The sequence below is a fragment of the Arachis stenosperma genome, chromosome 1 (assembly GCF_014773155.1).
Source record: "Arachis stenosperma cultivar V10309 chromosome 1, arast.V10309.gnm1.PFL2, whole genome shotgun sequence".
NCBI classification, from domain to species: Eukaryota; Viridiplantae; Streptophyta; class Magnoliopsida; order Fabales; family Fabaceae; genus Arachis; species Arachis stenosperma.
Window position 1 is genome coordinate 27,716,129 of NC_080377.1, and position 17,328 is coordinate 27,733,456.

The window sequence follows — 17,328 nt, forward strand, 5'->3', positions numbered from 1 at the left end:
AAAAATATTCACAAATAAAAATATAACATATTCGTTTAGCTTTTGTGATATATATATATATATATATATATATATATATATATAAAGAGGTTGAAAGTTAAAATATTATTGTTCTTCTACATAATGAGGATTTCGAGAGTGGAGGTAACATGAATTATACAAATGAATTTATTGAAAAAGACATTGCTAATTATACAGTTGTTCGAAGCCCTACCAGAGAAAAAAGAAGGAAGACTTCTAACAAAAAGGTTGAGAAACGAGTTGGAATCACTACAACATTTTGGGTCTATGGCCACGGTTTTTTTGGTCACGGTAAAAAACCGTGATCATAGACCCTCTATGGTCACTGTAACACCCTAATTACCCTAAAAGCCTTACCTCGCGTCATAAAGCAAAGGTTAATCAAAGGTTACGATAGTCCTAAGCTTATACATAAGATATATAGAAGGAGTTTATAATATTTAGGAGCCCGATTAAGGAATATAGCTCAAAACAGGATTTCAAAAGCGCAAAACGTACTAACAAAACTACTAACTTGAAGCATAAGAAACAAGTGTAGAATAACCAAACATCATAGTATAATAGTATAATATCATAAGACGCTAGCCACAACTCACGGAGTTTAAGCTGACTAGCCATAAACGGACCATGTATGGAACCAGATAGTAAAAACAGCTTATACAAATGTTGTTCTCTCAAATACACGCCACTAGGCAAAACAAAGTACAAAAGTGAGAGACATATTCAAAATATATCAAAGACGCAAAAGAAGTATCTGGATCCTCCGCTTCTACCACAACCAGACAACTCACCGAGGTGGGTTGCGACCTGCATCTGAAAAAAACACAACAAGAATATGGCATGAGAACCGGAGGTTCTCAGTATGGTAACAGTTCCCAGTGATGTAGGATATAAGACCCCAGGACGCTAAAGGCAATCCTAGACTTCATATCCATCACAAGATTCAAGTTTAAAGCATTCTAAAACAGGTAAGTATAATATCAAATTCCTTAACACAACTTAACCATAGTACCGTAACAGGGTAAACTATTTTAGGGAATTTCTACTCTATTTAAACACTGCTATCCCACAGCCTTCACCACCCGATCCTCCAAGCGATCCCATCGCCACTGCCTTCTGAACCTCCTCAATCCAAGTGAAAACACAAGTATATACAATACAAGTAAAATACAAGTAGAAGTATATAAGGCAATTAAGTCAAATAGCAGGTAAACATGTTATTCAATTAAGCAAGCCATTGCAAGTAATCAAAACAAACAAACAGATAGAAAATGCATATGATGAATGCCTGCCCTACTGGCTGTAATATCACATTGTCGATTCAACTTTCAACCCGACACATCTCCATGGAGACGTCGCCCTTCGGATTTTCGCATATTGGAACCCCCGAGATATAGTGCTCGGATCACTGTCCAAGTACCGGCGCCTGCACGCCTTATAGATCCGAAGTGATGCGAGCGGGATCTCTTGCCACCGTCCTCACATCTGAGCACAAGCGGGATTAACCACCGTCCTTACACCGCTGCTACCTCAACAGGCGGGATTAATCACCGTCCCTGCCGGGCGCATAGCGTCTCATAATCACAGTAAAAGCAATATATCAGTAGTTTTAGAAAACACTTTCAGTACACATAGATCCATCATCTCAATCTGAGTCCTCGACTCATCTCAACCACTGTCCATTCATAACTCAGTTTCCAAATATCAAAGTTCATCATTCCTCATCTCATGTATCAATCATCCTCCACCTAACGTCAAACCATTCTCAGTACACCAGAAACCTAGGCCTCCGTTTTCTAATATATCATAAAATCATGTACTAGAACCCTTAATTTATGTACCATGTTCTAATATTCAAAACTAGGCCCAAAAGTCTTAAAATGGTGCTATAGAAGCTTACAACCTTGTTGGGGAAGTAGAATAGTTGAAAACAAAGCAAAATTTGAAGAACAGGGTGTGTGCGTCTGCACAGGGGTGTGCGTGCGCACGCCCAGAAAATTTTTAAAGGTGTGCGTACGCACATGTATCAAAACATAAAAGGGTCTGTTCACTCGCACAACCTGTGTGAGTGCCCCCAACAGACTGGCCTCCCCAACATGTGCGTGCGCACAGGTTGCGAATTTTCCTTTGTTGTGCGCGCGCACAAGCTGTGCCAACGTTGCAGGCCTGCCTCTACGTGTGCGGACGCACAGGTCTGTGCGTGCGCACAGGTTACCATTTATGCAGAGTGTGCGTGTGCACAAGGCTGTGTGTGCGCACACACCAGAATACTCAGGATTCTGTAACTTTGCAAAATTTTCAGATTTTCGACACCAATTTTGAATGATCATAACTTCCTCTACGAAATTCTAAATTTCACAAACTTTATAGCGATTTAAAGGGTTTTCAGAGATCTTTAATTCTAAGTAAATTTCAACCATTTTTGAAAACCGAGGCAAAAGTTATGATTGGACAAAGTTTACCAAAATTTCACTTTTACCCAAAATCACAATTTTCACAATTCCTTCATAAAACACACCCAAACCAACCCAAACCACTCCAAAATTCCAATTCTCATCAAATTCAACACTCTATGGCAAATTACACCAAACATACCACATTTTTCTTTATCCACAACATCAATATCAATATATCTCATATATCCAACTTCATTAACAATTTTCCAACTATATTACCCATAGATCGACACCAATATCACATTTATCAACATAATCCACTACTTAACTTCACAAATCATGCATCCTCAACATATCACTATAAATCTTCATTATCAATTCAAAATTCGTCATTTCATCAAACGTCATCATACAACCACAACCAACAATTTCAACAACCATTTAAATCCAATCCTATCCTATGGGTCACTAGCCTAAGTGTCCATGAATATTATATACTACATAGAGAAAACTAAAACTATACCTTGGCCGATCCCCAATATGAACCAAATGAGCTTTCAACCAAAATCCAACCACCAAGGTAACTCCAACAAGAACCAACAAGCTCCAAACTCACAATAATCAAGCTATATACATATAAATTACCACAAAATCAACCTAGGGCTCAACATAAACATAATTTCACAAGAGATCAAAGCCTCTTACCTTTCCCAACAAATTTGGATGGCAAAACCCAAAGCTAAGCAAGGATTAGAGTTAGCCAGAACACCAAGAATCACAAGAACTCACTTAGCCATAAACCCAAGGTACCCGAAATTTGGAGAGCAGAACTGGAGAGATTTCGAACTTAACTCTAGAGTTTCTTGGATGAGTTTTGTAGAGCTCTTCGCAAGGAACGCGTAGCCACTGACGGCACGTAAATCGGAGCTCTCTAGCTCAAGATATGAGCTTGGGAAGATTGAGGTGAAATAGATTTTCTTCTTCCTCTTCCCCCTTTCTCAATTTCTGAAGTGTGTGTGTGTTTATGAGGCTAGGGTTCATTAAATGAACCATTATATATGTTGGACTTGGGTCAAACTTGGACCCGGTTCAACTCGTTAGCGTTTTTAGCCCGTTTGGCCCAACTTCGAGCCAAACCTTTAAAATTAATGCCCAGTTTTCTGTTTCTATTGTTTTTCTAAGATTTTTGACTGTTTCAACTTTTTTTGTGCAGCACTGGGCAGACTTGAATCGGTTCAACCGGCTCACTGCCGGTTCGCGATTTTTTACGATTTTTTTTGTAAAAAGCGCATTTTTTGACTCGAAACGACCCACTGAGTCCAAAAATGATGTTTAAAAACCTCAAATTCTCACTCTAACTTTTCGGAATCAAATTTGAGTAATATAACCACTTAATTAACCGGTTCGATTTATTGTGGTTCTTATAGTCACGGTTTTTTAGGGTGACAAAAAAAAAAGCTATGGTCAAGGGTTTTTTAGAAAGGGTGACCATAGAGTACCTATGGTCACGATTTTTTAAAAAAGGGTAGCCTAAAGGGGTCTATGGTCACAGTTTTGAGGGGTGACCTAAAGGGGTCTATGGTCACGGTTTTTTACAATGACCAAAAAGGGTCTATGGTCACGATTTTTCAAAAAAATGTGACCTAAAAGGGTATATGGTCACGGTTTTAGGGGGTGACCTAAAGGGGTCTATGGTCACGGTTTTGGGGGGTGACTTAAAAGGGTCTATGGTCACAGTTTTGGGGGTGACCTAAAAGGGTCTATGGTCACGGTTTTTTACAGTGACAAAAAATGTGCTATGGTCACGGTTTAGGGGGGTGACTTAAAGGGGCCTATGGTCACTGATGAATCCATATTTTACGATATATTTTGGTTTGATTTGAGTGGATTTCATCATATAAACTCACATTTATTCATCTAAATTGCATGCTTTTGAGATTTCTTCCTAAATTGTGCTTGAAAGTAAAAACATGCTTTTTCAGCTTATAATTGCTAAATTTTATTCACTTTAATTCCATTTGATGCCTTGATGTGCTTGTTGAGTAATTTCAGGCTTACAAGGCAAGTATGAATTGAAGAAGTGGAAGGAAAGCATGCAAAATGGGAGAAATTATGAAGAAAATGAAGTTTGGAAGCTGCTGCAAAGGTGCGTACGCACAGTGATGCGTGCGTACTCACAACGGTGACTTTGTGCAAGGATGTGTACGCACTAAATGTCGTGCGTACGCATGAAGGGAATTCTGCGCAATTATGCGTATGCACCGTAGGTCGTGCGTACGCACGCGTGCATATGCGTGAGGTCATTAATACAAATCGCTGGGGGCAAATTCTGGGCATCCAAAACCTAATCCAACTCATTTTCTAAAGCTATTTAAGGCCAAAGTGAAGAGGAATGAAGGGGGGCAATTACGTTTAGCTTTTATCATATTTTTGTGTAGTTCACTAGAGAGAGAAGCTCCCCCTCTCTCTAGAATTAGGATTGCTTAGTTTAATTTCTTGCAATTTCTACTTTTAATTCTTGTTTTGATGTAGTTTCATTTATGTTTCTATGCTTTCTTGTCTTTATCTTCTTCATCTCATTTGTTATTTTCTCTTTTATGTCAATTTTCATGTTATGAACACTTTTGTTATTTTAATTCCAATTAATGCAAATTTATGTTTCCATGTCATTTATTGCTTTCTTTAATTGTTTTTGCTATTTTCTTGCTTTGGTAGCTTTAGAATTTATTTTAGTGCAATTTAATATTATATTATTCTCATGCACACCAAGTGTTTGATAAAATACTTGGCTTAGTTTTTACTTAGTTTTTCTACACTCTTGGCTTGAAATTGTTGACATTGGTGTCCTTTGAGTCATTGATGTCCATTCTTGTTTGATATATTAGAGTAGTTAGTTAATTTGGTTTTCCTTGACTCTATGTGACCCTTAGTGTTGACATAGGACTTAGGAATTGAAATTAACTATGCCTATTTGACTTATCTTCGATGTAAGGTTGACTAAGTAGGATTAACTCTTCATAAAGTCATATGTTTGTGGTTAATGACTAGGATAGGTAGCCTTAGTTCTCAATTACTTACCAAGAGGTTTTTTGCATTTTAATCATCCTTGCTTCGACATTTAATTGCTTTGATGTTTAATTTCTTGCATGTTTAGTTTTGGTGCACGAATTTGCAATCCGTACAACTAACCAGCAAGTGCACTGGGTCGTCCAAGTAATACCTTACGTGAGTAAGGGTCGATCCCACGAAGATTATTGGTTTGAAGCAAGCTATGTTTATTTTATTAATCTTAGTCAGGATATTAATTAAAATTATTAGTTGGAATTATTAGATTGGAAAAATAAAAGAGAATAAAATCGTTACTTGTTGTGCAGTAATGAGAAATATGTTGGAGTTTTAGAGATGCTTTGTCCTCTGAATTTCTGCAATGTAATATTCAACTCAATTGTTTGTAAAGTACGTCTACCGCAAGCTTTATGTAGGGTGTCACCATTGTCAGTGGCTACCTCCCATCCTCTCAGTGAAAACAGTCCAGGTGCTCTGTCACAGCACGGCTAATCAGCTGTTGGTTCTCGATCATGTTGGAATAGGATCCATTGATCCTTTTGCGTTTGTCATCACGCCCAGCAATCGCGAGTTTGAAGCGCGTCACAGCCATTCAATCCTTGAATCCTACTCGGAATACCACAGACAAGGTTTAGACCTTCCGGATTCTCAAGAGTGGCCGCCATCAATTCTAGCTTATACCGCGGAGATTCGGATTAAGGAATCTAAGAGAAGCTCATTCAGTCTGATGTAGAACGGAGGTGTTTGTCAGGCACACGTTCATGGATTGAGGGAGGTGATGAGTGTCACGGATCATCACCTCCTTCATAATTAAGCGCGAATAAACATCTTAGATCGGACCATACACACGTTTGAGTGAAATAGAAACAATTGCATTAATTCATTGAGACGCTGCAGAGCTCCTCACCCCCAACAATGGAGTTTAGAGACTCATGCCATCAAAAAGTATGTAATTCAGATCTGAAAATGTCATGAGGTGCAAAATAAGTCTTTAAAAGTTGTTTAAATAGTAAACTAGTAGCCTAGGTTTATAGAAAATAAGTAAACTAAGATAATTAGTGCAGAAATCCACTTCTGGGGCCCACTTGGTGTGTGCTGGGGCTGAGACTAAAGCTATCCACGAGCTGAGGCTTTTCTTGGAGTTGAACTCCAAGTTATAACGTGTTTTGGGCGTTCAACTCCGGATCATGACGTGTTTCTGGCGTTTAACTCCAGACAGCAGCATGAACTTGGCATTCAACGCCAAGTTACGTCGTCTATCTTCGCGCAAAGTATGGACTATTATATATTGCTGGAAAGCCCTGGATGTCTACTTTCCAACGCCATTGAGAGTGCGCCAATTGGACTCCTGTAGCTCCAGAAAATCCATTTCGAGTGCAGGGAGGTCAGAATCCAACAGCATCAGCAGTCCTTTTTCAGCCTAACTCAGATTTTTGCTCAGCTTCCTCAATTTCAGTCAGAAAATACCTAAAATCATAGAAAAATACACAAACTCATAGTAAAGTCCAGAAATATGATTTTTGCCTAAAAACCAATAATATTTAACTAAAAACTAATTAAAACATGCTAAAATATACATGAAATTACCCCCAAAAAGCGTATAAAATATCCGCTCATCACAGCACCAAACTTAAACTGTTGCTTGTCCCCAAGCAACTAGATGAATAAAAGAGGATAAAGAGAAATCAAGAAGCAATAATATCTCAGAGTTTTAAGTGAAGTTCAGTTTCTAATTTAGATGAGCGGGGCTGGTAGCTTTTTGTTTCTGAACAGTTTTGGCATCTCCCTTTATCCTTTGAAATTCAGAATGATTGGCATCCATAGGAACTCAGAATTCAGATAGTATTATTGATTCTCCTAGTGTAGTATGTTGATTCTTGAACACAGCTACTCTATGAGTCTTGGCCGTGGCCCTAAGCACTTTGTTTTTCAGTATTACCACCGGATACATAAATGCCACAGACACATGACTGGGTGAACCTTTTCAGATTGTGACTCAGCTTTGCTAAAGTCCCCAGTTAGAGGTGTCCAGAGCTCTTAAGCACACTCTTTTGCTTTGGATCATGACTTTAACCACTCAGTCTCAAGCTTTTCACTTGGACCTTCATGCCACAAGCACATGGTTAGGGACAACTTGATTTAGCCGCTTAGGCCTGGATTTTATTTCCTTGGGCCCTCCTATCCACTGATGCTCAAAGCCTTGGATCCTTTTCTTAATCCAATGATTTCTTGTAAAGCTAAAAAGTTTTTTTTTTCACTGCTTTTTCTTGCTTCAAGAATCAAATTCATGATTTTTCAGATCATCAATAGTATTTTTCGTGTTCCTCATTCTTTCAGGAGCCAATATTCATAAAATTCAGGATAAAAATTATGCACTGTTCAAGCATTCATTCAGAGAACAAAAAGTATTGCCACCACATATAGTTAATTATAATTTTTATTATTAAGAACTCGAAAAAGAAAAATTACTTCTTCATTCTAATTATCTACTATTTTATTCATGCTTGATGATGATGAGAAAAATAAATTATAACTTAATTGGGAATAAAACCAGAATAGATATACTAATTACTACTACTGCTACTACTACTACTACTATATATATCTCCTAAGGTAAATTTCTATAAAAACACTATCACAGAGATAAAGCTAAAAATTGGAACCCAACAACCTGTTGTTTTGAGAAGTAGATGTTCCTCTAATCTGTGGGGTGCTTTTCAAGGATTAATTTTTGGCGCTTCAGCTCCCTTTGATCACGCCCTTGCTCTTCCTGTTCCTTAAGCAGTTTGCAAAGCATGCTACTTTGATTGTTCTGTTCTTTCTTTATTTGGTCCATAGCTTCTTGCAATTTGGAAATAGAAGCCTCAAGATGTTCCCAATATTCGAATTGAGGGAGTTCTGGGAGGACTTCCTGTGCTCTCTTCTTGTTTGAATCATCCTGCAGCTGTTGTCTGTCCATTGATATTCTAGTGATTGGCCTCTCAACTGAGATATACTCTGTTATTTCCATCTTCACTCCGGCATCTTTGTAGAGCATAGAAATTAAGCTTGGATAGGCCAATCTGGCGTCCTTGGAATTCCTGTTTGCTATTTTGTATAGTTCACATGAGATCAGTTGATGGACTTCTACTTCTTTTCCCAATATGATGCAGTGAATCATTACTGCTCTTTTAATGGTAACTTCAGAACGGTTGCTGGTGGGCAATATGGAACGCCCAATGAAATCCAGCCAACCTCTGGCTACTGGTTTTAGATCTTCTCTTTTGAGTTGATTTGGGATGCCAGTCGTGCTGGTGGTCCACCTGGCTTCAGGGATGCATATATCCTCTAGAATCTTGTTCAGACCTTTATTTACCCTCATCATTCTCCTATTAAAAGAGTCTGGGTCATCTTTCAGTTGAGGAAGCTTAAATATCTCCCTGATCTTGTCAGGATGGGTATGAACAATCTTTCCTCTGACTAAGGTCCGATGGTCATAGAGAGCAGCTCCAATTATTCTTTGCCTGTCCGTCTGCCATAGATTAGCATAGAACTCCTGAATCATGTTCCTTCCCACTTTCATTTCAGGATTGGCTAGAATTTCCCAGTTCCTGTTTCGAATTTGCTCTTGGATCTCCGGATATTCATCTTCCTTCAGATCAAATTTGACTTCTGGGATCACTGATCTGTGACTCATTATTTTGTAGTAATGGTCTGAATGTTCTTTAGTTAAGAACTTTCCTTGATTCCAAAGTGGCTTTGAAGTATTCTCTTTCTTGCCTCTTGGGGTGGGTTGTTTTCCTTTAGGAGCCATGATCTTAATGAGTATGTTTTTGTGATCACGGATAAACACACCAAACTTAGAGCTTTGCTTGTCCTCAAGCAAAAGAGAAGAAATGAGAGGGATAGGAGGAGAGCAAGTGTGGCATGGTGATGATGAGAGGGGCGCCGAATTCAATATATAGGGAGGGGATGGGAAATTTCGAAAATAAGGAAAAGATAAGATAGAAGATGTGATTTATAAAAGATAGATATGATAAGAAAAAGATATAGTTTAAAAAGAGAAAGATATGAATAATATTTAAAAAGATAAATCTGAATTTTTAATTTTGAAAAAGATTTTAAAAAGATAATTGAGTTTTGAAAACAAACTTAAAAGAGTTGGATTGGATTGGAAAGCAATTTGTCTTTATGGATTAAGATATATTTGATATTTTTGAAAAAGGGATTTTAGAAATTAGGGTTCTTAGAAACTAATTTGATTTTGAAGGATGACATTTTGAAACATGTTTATGCAAGAAATCATGAATTGAAACATAAAAATTTAGAAAAATTATAAAGAAAAACGAATTTTACCTCCTCCCCATCATCCTGGCGTTAAACTCCCAGACGATGCATGTTTTGGGCGTTTAACGCCCAAATGCTGCTTCTCCTGGGCGTTCAACGCCCAGCTGATGCTTCTTTCTGGCGTTGAACGCCAGGAAGTCTTTTGTCACTGGACGTTTTTCTGAACGCCCAGGATGCTAACAATCTGGCGTTAAACGCCCAAAAGGTGCTTCTTTCTGGCGTTCAACGCCCAAAAGATGCTCCCTTCTGGCATTTAACGCCCAGATGGCTACCCTTACTGGCGTTGAACGCCCAGTGGGTGCTTCTTTTGGGCGTTCAACGCCCAAAAATGTTTCTTACTGGCTTTTTCATGCCAGTGAGCTTCCAAATTTCCCTGTAACTCTGTGAATTCAATCAATTGCTATTTTTACCCCTTTGAAGATACTTGGACACATACCTGTAAAAAAGGAAATTTATTTAATTAGTAAAATAAACTTTGTAAATGGCTGGGTTGCCTCCCAGCAAGCGCTTCTTTATTGTCTTTAGCTGGACTACCACTGAGCTCTAATCAAGTCTCAGTTTTGAGCATTCTTGCTCGAAGTTACTTTCAAGATAATGTTTAATTCTCTGTCCATTAACAATGAACTTTTTTTTAGAGTCATTATCCTGAAGCTCTACGTATCCATATGGTGATACACTTGTAATTACATATGGACCTCTCCACTGGGATTTTAATTTCCCGGGGAATAATTTGAGCTTAGAATTAAATAGCAGAACTTTCTGCCCCGGCTTAAAGACTCTGGATGACAATTTCTTATCATGCCATCTTTTCGCTTTCTCCTTGTAAATTTTTGCATTCTCGAAAGCATTGAGTCTAAATTCCTCTAGCTCATTTAACTGGAGCAATCGTTTTTCTCCAGCTAACTTGGCATCAAGGTTTAGGAATCTGGTTGCCCAGTAGGCCTTGTGTTCCAGTTCCACTGGCAAGTGACATGCCTTTCCATACACAAGCTGATATGGAGAGGTCCCTATAGGGGTCTTGAATGCTGTTTTGTATGCCCATAGAGCATCATCCAAGCTTCTTGCCCAATCCCTTCTACGGTTAATTACAGTCCGTTCCAGGATTCTTTTGAGTTCTCTATTTGAGACTTCAGCTTGCCGATTAGTCTGTTGGTGATATGGAGTAGCTACCCTGTGGCTAACTCCATAACGAACCAAAGCAGAGTAAAGTTGTTTATTGCAGAAATGAGTGCCCCCATCACTGATTAATACTCTAGGGGTACCAAATCTGCTGAAGATGTGTTTCTAGAGGAATTTTAACACTGTTTTAGTGTCATTAGTGGGTGTTGCAATAGCCTCCACCCATTTGGATACATAATCCACTGCCACCAGAATATAAGTGTTTGAGTATGAGGGTGGGAAAGGTCCCATGAAGTCAATGCCCCATACATCAAACAACTCAATCTCCAAGATCCCTTGTTGAGGCATGGTATAACTGTGAGGTAGATTGCCAGATCTTTGGCATCTGTCACAATTAAGCACAAACACTCGGGAATCTTTATAGAGAGTAGGCCAGTAGAAGCCACTTTGGAGGACTCTTGTGGCTGTTCGCTCACTTCCAAAATGTCCTCCATACTGTGATCCATGGCAATGCCAAAGGATCTTCTGCGCTTCTTCTTTAGGCACACATCTACGGATTACTCCGTCTGCACATCTCTTAAAGAGATACGGCTCATCCCAAAGATAATACTTTGCATCTGTGATCAGCTTCTTTGATTGCTGTCTACTGTACTCTTTGGGTATGAATCTCACTGCCTTGTAGTTTGCAATGTCTGCAAACCATGGCACTTCCTGGATGGCAAAGAGTTGCTCATCCGGAAAGGTTTCAGAGATCTCAGTGAGAGGGAGGGACGCCCCTTCTACTGGTTCTATTCGGGACAGGTGATTTGCTACTTGATTCTCTGTCCCTTTTCTGTCTCTTATTTCTATATCAAACTCTTGCAGAAGCAACACCCATCTTATAAGTCTGGGCTTTGAATCCTGCTTTGTGAGTAGATATTTAAGAGCAGCATGATCAGTATACACAATCACTTTTGATCCTACTAAATAGGATCTGAATTTGTCAATGGCGCAAACCACTGTAAGTAGCTCTTTTTTCTGTGGTTGTGTAATTCTTCTGTGCGTCATTTAAAACACGGCTGGCATAGTAAATGATGTGCAGAAGCTTGTCATGCCTTTGTCCCAACACTGCACCAATGGCATGGTCACTGGCATCACACATCAATTCAAATGGTAATGTCCAGTCTGGTGCAGAGATGATTGGTGCTGTAACCAATTTAGCTTTCAGAGTCTCAAATGCCTGCAAACACTCTTTATCAAAGATAAATGGCGTGTCAGCAGCTAGCAGGTTGCTCAGAGGTTTGGCGATTTTTGAAAAATCCTTTATAAACCTCCTATAGAATCCTGCATGCCCCAGAAAGCTTCTGATTGCCTTAACGTTGGCAGGTGGTGGTAATTTTTCAATTACCTCTACCTTAGCTTGATCCACCTCTATCCCCTTGTTCGAGATTTTGTGCCCAAGGACAATTCCTTCAGTCACCATAAAGTGACACTTCTCCCAGTTTAAAACCAGGTTAGTCTCTTGGCATCTCTTTAGAACAAGTGCTAAATGGTTAAGGCAGGAGCTGAATGAGTCTCCAAATACTGAAAAGTCATCCATGAAGACTTCCAGGAATTTTTCCACCATATCAGAGAAAATTGAGAGCATGCACCTCTGAAAGGTTGCAGGTGCATTGCACAGGCCAAATGGCATCCTTCTGTATGCAAATACTCCAGATGGGCAGGTGAATGCCGTTTTCTCCTGATCCTGGGGATCTACTGCAATTTGATTATAACCTGAATATCCATCCAGGAAGCAGTAGTATTCATGACCTGCTAGTCTTTCTAGCATTTGGTCTATGAATGGTAAAGGAAAATGATCCTTTTTGGTGGCTGTATTGAGCCTTCTATAATCAATACACATACGCCACCCTGTAACTGTTCTTGTAGGAACCAGTTCATTTTTTTCATTGTGAACCACTGTCATGCCTCCCTTCTTAGGGACGACTTGGACAGGGCTTACCCAGGGGCTGTCAGAAATAGGATAAATAATCCCAGCCTCTAGTAATTTAGTGACCTCCTTTTGCACCACTTCCTTCATGGCTGGGTTCAGCCGCCTTTGTGGTTGGACCACAGGCTTGGCGTCACCCTCCAATAGGATCTTGTGCATGCATCTGGCTGGACTAATGCCCTTAAGATCACTGATGGACCACCCAAGAGCTGTCTTGTGTGTCCTTAGCACTTGAATTAGTGCTTCCTCTTCCTGTGGCTCTAAGGTAGAGCTTATAATTATAGGAAAGGTATCACCTTCTCCCAGAAATGCATATTTCAGGGATGGTGGTAATGGTTTGAGCTCGGGTTTAGGAGGTTTCTCCTCTTCCTGAGGGATTTTCAGAGGTTCTACTATTCCCTCTGATTCCTCCAGGTCAGGCTGAACATCTTTAAATATGTCCTCTAGCTCTGAATCGAGACTCTCAGCCATATTGACCTCTCTTACCAGAGAGTCAATAATATCAACACTCATGCAGTCATTTGGGGTGTCTGGATGTTGCATGGCTTTGGCAACATTCAACTTGAACTCCTCCTCATTGACTCTCAAGGTCACTTCCCCTTTTTAGACATCAATGAGGGTTCGGCCAGTTGCTAGGAAAGGTCTTCCTAGAATGAGAGTTGCACTCTTGTGCTCCTCCATTTCCAGCACCACAAAGTCAGTAGGAAAGGCGAATGGCCCAACCTTGACAATCATGTCTTCAATCACGCCTGATGGGTATTTAATGGAGCCATCAGCAAGTTGAAGACATATCCTGGTTAGTTTGATTTCTTCAGTTAAACCAAGCTTTCTGATAGTAGATGCAGGTATTAGGTTGATACTTGCCCCAAGATCACATAAAGCTTGCTTGGTACAAGTGCCCTCTAATGTGCATGGTATCATAAAGCTCCCAAGATCTTTAAGCTTCTCAGGTAAGCTTTTCAGAATGACTGCACTGCATTCTTCAGTGAGGTAAACTTTTTCAGTTTCCCTCCAATCCTTCTTATGACTTAAGATCTCTTTCATGAACTTAGCATAAGAAGGTATTTGCTCAAGTGCTTCTGCAAACAGAATCTTTATTTCAAGAGTCCTGAGATAGTCTGCAAAGCGGGCAAATTGCTTATCCTGTTCCGCTTGGCAGAGTTTTTGAGGATAGGGCATTTTGGCTTTGTATTCCTCAACCTTAGTTGCTGCAGGTTTATTACCTACAGAAGTGGGTTGGGAAGCCTTTTTAGAAGGGTTGTTATCAGTACTTGTATGTGACTGATCCCCCACTGGCATTTGAATGCCAGGGGTGAAAGCTGGAGTGGCGTTAGACGCCACCTCCTTATTTGTTACTGGCGTCTGAACGCCAGAACCATGCTCCCTTTGGGCGTTCAACGCCGGATTCATGCTTGTTTCTGGCGTTGAACGCCAGGAATGAGCATGGTCTGGGCGTTCAGCGCCAGCATTATTCCTCTCTGGGCTCTGACTGTCCTCAGAGGGATTTTGAGTAGCCATTTGTTCATTTCTTGGCTTCCTGCTGCTTTGAAGTGAGGTATTTAATGTTTTCCCACTTCTTAATTGAACTACTCGGCATTCTTCTGCTATTTGTTTTGACAGTTGCTTTTCTATTTGCTTTAACTGTACTTCTATGCTCCTGTTAGCCATTCTTGTTTCCTGTAGTATTTCCTTGAATTCGGCTAGTTGCTGGGTTAGAAAGTCTAATTGCTGATTGAATTCATTAGCCTGATCCACAGGACTGAGTTCAGCAGTTACTGTTTTAGCTTCTTCTTTCATGGAAGATTCACTGCTTAGGTATAGATGCTGATTTCTGGCAACTGTATCAATAAGCTCTTGAGCTTCTTCAATTGTTTTTCTCATATGTATAGATCCACCAGTTGAGTGGTCTAGAGAAATCTGAGCTTTTTCTATAAGCCCATAGTAGAAGATGTCTAATTGCACCCATTCTGAAAACATTTCAGATGGGCATTTTCTTAGCATCTCTCTGTATCTCTCCCAGGAATCATAAAGGGATTCATTATCTCCTTGTTTGAAGCCTTGGATGCTTAGCTTTAGCTGTGTCATCCGTTTTGGAGGGAAATAGTGACTCAGGAATTTTTCTGACAGCTGCTTCCATGTTTTTATGCTGTTCTTAGGCTAGTTATTTAACCACCTCTTAGCTTGATCTTTTACAGCAAATGGAAACAGTAATAATCTGTAGACATCCTGATCCACTTCCTTATCATGTACTGTGTCAGCAATTTGCAAAAATTGTGCCAGAAACTCTGTAGGTTCTTCATGTGGAAGACCAGAATACTGGCAGTTTTGCTGCACCATGATAATGAGCTGAGGATTCAACTCAAAGCTACTAACTCCAATGGAGGGTATACAGATACTACTCCCATATGAAGCAGTAGTGGGGTTAGCATATGATCCCAGAGTCCTCCTGGACTGTTCATTTCCACTTAATTCCATGATGGAACAAGGGAGATGATGTGTATGTTGATATTATTTATTTTATAGAAGTGGAATAAATAAAAACGGAATATATAAAAAATTTGAAAATATTTTGTGAAAATTTTTTGAAAAATTTTGAAATTGAAATCTGAATTTTATATAAAAATTTCAAAAATGTAGTTTTAAAATTAGTTAGAAAAGATACTTTTTTTGAATTTTGAATTTTATGATGAAAGAGAAAAACACATAAAAGACACAAGACTTAAAATTTTTAGATCTAATGCTCCTTATTTTCGAAAATTTTGGAGGGAAAACACCAAGGAACACCAAACTTAAAAATTTTAAGATCAAGACACAAGAAATCTCAAGAACACCTTGAAGATTCACAAGAATACCTAAGAACAAAAGGAAGAACACCAAACTTAAAATTTTTAGAAAACTTTAATAAAATTTTCGAAAATTATGAAAAGATTAACAAGAAAACACCAAACTTAAAGTTTGGCACAAGATTAAATCAAGAAAAATTATTTTTGAAAAAGGATTTACAAAGAAGGTGCCCAATTGCCAAGAACATAAGCCAACGCTATAACCAACTAAGTTAAAAATGTAATGTATTTTAAAGATGTATTATTTTTATGGATAAAATAAATTTTTGAAAACTAATGTTTTGAAAAAACACAAGAAAAACAAGAAAAGACACAGAACAAGAAAAATTAAAGATCAAACAAGAAAAATTGACAAGAATAATTTGAAGATCAAGGAAAAACAAGAACACAAGTTCGAAAATTCAAAGAAAAATATAAAATATGCAATTGACACCAAACTTAGAACAAGACACTAGACTCACAAAAAATTAACAATTAATAAAGAAAAATAATATATTTTTTTTTTTGAAAAGAAACTATCCTATCAGAATTTAATGACTCTATAACAATAAAAATAAATTATTCCTAATCTAAGAAATAGAATAAACCTTTAGTTGTTCAAACTCTAATAATCCCCGGCAACGGCGCCAAAAACTTGGTGCACGAATTTGCAATCCGTACAACTAACCAGCAAGTGCACTGGGTCGTCCAAGTAATACCTTACGTGAGTAAGGGTCGATCCCACGAAGATTATTGGTTTGAAGCAAGCTATGTTTATTTTATTAATCTTAGTCAGGATATTAATTAAAATTATCAGTTGGAATTATTAGATTGGAAAAATAAAAGAGAATAAAATCGTTACTTGTTGTGCAGTAATGAGAAATATGTTGGAGTTTTGGAGATGCTTTGTCCTCTGAATTTCTGCAATGTAATATTCAACTCAATTGTTTGTAAAGCACGTCTACGGCAAGCTGTATGTAGGGTGTCACCATTGTCAGTGGCTACCTCCCATCCTCTCAGTGAAAACGGTCTAGGTGCTCTGTCACAGCACGGCTAATCAGCTGTTGGTTCTCGATCATGTTGGAATAGGATCCATTGATCCTTTTGCGTTTGTCATCACGCCCAGCAATCGCGAGTTTGAAGCGCGTCACAGCCATTCAATCCTTGAATCCTACTCGGAATACCACAGACAAGGTTTAGACCTTCCGGATTCTCAATAGTGGCCGCCATCAATTCTAGCTTATACCGCGGAGATTCGGATTAAGGAATCTAAGAGAAGCTCATTCAGTCTGATGTAGAATGGAGGTGTTTGTCAGGCACACGTTCATGGATTGAGGGAGGTGATGAGTGTCACGGATTATCACCTCCTTCATAATTAAGCGCGAATAAACATCTTAGATCGGACCATACACACGTTTGAGTGAAATAGAAACAATTGCATTAATTCATTGAGACGCTGCAGAGCTCCTCACCCCCAACAATGGAGTTTAGAGACTCATGCCGTCAAAAAGTATGTAATTCAGATCTGAAAATGTCATGAGGTGCAAAATAAGTCTTTAAAAGTTGTTTAAATAGTAAACTAGTAGCCTAGGTTTACAGAAAATAAGTA